Below are 2,972 nucleotides of genomic sequence, written 5' to 3'. Positions count from 1 at the left end.
GAGGCAGAGAGGCAGAGAGGCAGAGAGGCAGAGAGGCAGAGAGGCAGTGAGGCAGAGAGGCAGAGAGGCAGAGAGGCAGAGAGGCAGGAGGCAGGAGGCAGGAGGCAGGAGGCAGGAGGCAGATAGATCTCTGAGTTTGAGGCCAGTGTGGTCTACAAATCAAGTTCCATGACAGCCTGAGCCACAGATAAACCCTGTTGCAACAATCAAGCAAGCAAGCAAGCAAACAAACAAACAAACAAACAAACAAACAAACAAAATGTGGGTAGTTGTCTTGAGATATTTCTCTAAAAAAAAAAAAAAAACCTACAACAACCTAACAAGCATATCGAAAGATGTTTTAATCATCAGGGGAATGCAAATCAGACCACTGATAGATATTACCTTCCCCTTGCCAGTATGAAAAATGAGAAGAACACAGATGTATTGATGAGCTTGCAGAAAATGTGGAAAACGTGGAACTGTATACTTTGGGGTGGGAGTGTGAAAGTTCATATTTACTATAAGTAGCATTAAGAAACATCCTTGAAAGTAGAAATACAATGGGATTCAGTAATCCCACTTCTGGAATAAGACACCGAAAACCAAACAAAAACAACAGCTTTACCCAGGGCCTCAGATTGCTGTCTCAGCATTTAAGAGCATTAGTCATTGTATCTACTAATTCCCAGTCCTCACATGGCAGCTCACGACTGTATGTAACTCCAGGTCCAGAGGATCTGGGAAGCTCTCCTGACCTTTGAGAGTTCTAGCCCCACCATAGTACTCGCAGACAAAACACCCATACACATAAATATAGTTAGAAATAAATATAAACATTTTTAAAAATTAGTAACTTTTTAAAAATTCACCTTAACCTTGGTGATGATTACAAGTTTCCATTGTTCAGCTGCACTTCTCTGTTCTTGCTTATCCATCTAATGGCTACCCCTCACTGTAGTAATCCGTGGTGTTCTACGGGGTCAGACAGAAGTCTGGGTTGTTCAAATCCCCTCCCCCTGCACTCAAAAAAGCACAAAAGGAAACGATAGGGTGAAGGAATCATTAAAGAGTGTTCAGCTGGACAGTGGTGGTGTACACCTTTGATCCCAGCACTTGGGAGGCAGAGCCTCTATGCCTTCGAGGCTAGCCTGGTCTACAGAGGAAGTTCCAGGACAACCAGAGTTACACAGAGAAACCAGTGGTAACTCGTAGCTCTTATTTAAATTCTGATTCAAGCAGACTATAAAAGAAGTTATGTGGCAAGATTTGTGACAGCAAAGTATTATTTTGGGCTATGACAATTGCATTATTGCTTTAAGAAAATAATTATGATTGTCTGGTCATGGTAGCCTTTATTCCCAGCACTGCAGAAGCAGAGGCAAGTAGATCCTTGAGTTTGAGGTCAGCTTGGTCTACAAATCGAGTTCTAGGACAGCTAAGGCTACATAGTGAGACCTTGTCTCAAAAATGAATAAATAAATAAGCATCATTTCAGCTTCCATGGTTTAATGATAGGCATTGTTCAAAAGCCACTGGGGTGGAGTAAGGGAGGCATAGGTGATAAATCATCCCCCTGTTAACAACTTTCAACAGTTGGATAGTAAGTTTTGGGGGATAAAAATACTACTGACTTTTGTTTATATTAAAATTTCCATAATAAAATTTGCTTACATTTTGGGACATTACCATGTCTTATGAAAGATCTAAAGACAAGAGCATTTCAACTTTTACATATATTTGTTCATAGAGCAGCTTGTGTCATGTTATTGAACTGAATCATACATGCTGCAGAATTGAAGTTGGTAGATTTTGCTTCAGACGATTTATGTTTTGATTGGTGATTGGTGGATTGGTAAATGCTTGCTACTCAGTTACACTGGCACCAAATGATGCCTGCTTGACTTCGGCAAGTTTCCAAAGGTAGTTTTATACTCAGATCATTTACAAGTACTGATTTGACTAAAATCATCAAAGCATTTTATAAATTGAGAAAAATGACAGAAGGATCAGTTTAAATGAGCATAATACTCTTACACGTCATGGTACAGAGTTGAAAGCAAGTAGTCCTGGTCCAATGGTGTGTATAATAGGGAATAATACCAGAAAATAGCCTGGTGTGATGGGACATACTGTTGAGCCCCCCCCCCACTAGCATAGCTGTGGCCATTTTGTTCCATGTCTGCCAACTATGTCATATTGTTGACAAAAAAATAACTTGACTCAGAGCAGCATCGAGCTGACCATATAGCTTGTTATCTTCTATATCTTCTGAGGTTGGTTAATCTTAAGAAATTGACAAACATAATCTCCACTTAGGCCCAATTAGAATAAAGGTCAGTAAGAACTATTTCTGTCTCCTTAGCCAAAATAGCTTGAGTCAGAGCTGACCACCAGACAACACTTCCTGCACCTGCACATGTGCTCATTGTGATTTTTTTCTTTATAAGCTGACCTTGAGAAATGTTCAAGGTCTAGTCTTAGCTCCTGAGTCTAGACTGTGACCCTGATGGATCAGTCTTGGGAGTGTGTGTTCAGTAAACAATTCTTGCTTAACCGAGACCAGGGTCTGAGTGATTCCTGAACCTCAACATACCTGACCTGTAATCCCAGCACTCAAGAGCAGAGGCAGGAGGATTGTGAGTCTGAGGACATCTACATTACTTACCAAGACCTTGTCTTAAAAACAAAAATAAATCAAAGAAAATTAATGATGAACACAAAAGGGCTCTACAGGTGGTGGCACTCACCTATAATCATTGCATTTGGGAAGCTAGCCTGGTTTACAAAGTGAGGGACAGGCCACCTAGTGCTCTAGCAAGACCCTGTCTCAGAAAACAAAATGAAACCAGGCAACTACCTAACCCACCAACCAAAACAAAGATGAAAAACAAAACTGAAAAGCAAACAAAAGTCAAGTAGTCTCTCCCTCTCCTCCCTCTCCCTCTCCCTCTCCCTCTCCCTCTCCCTCTCCCTCTCCCTCTCCCTCTCCC

The sequence above is a fragment of the Grammomys surdaster genome, unplaced genomic scaffold, assembly GCF_004785775.1.
Source record: "Grammomys surdaster isolate TR1022 unplaced genomic scaffold, NIH_TR_1.0 65, whole genome shotgun sequence".
Classification (NCBI taxonomy): Eukaryota; Metazoa; Chordata; class Mammalia; order Rodentia; family Muridae; genus Grammomys; species Grammomys surdaster.
This window is presented reverse-complemented; position numbering follows the sequence as displayed.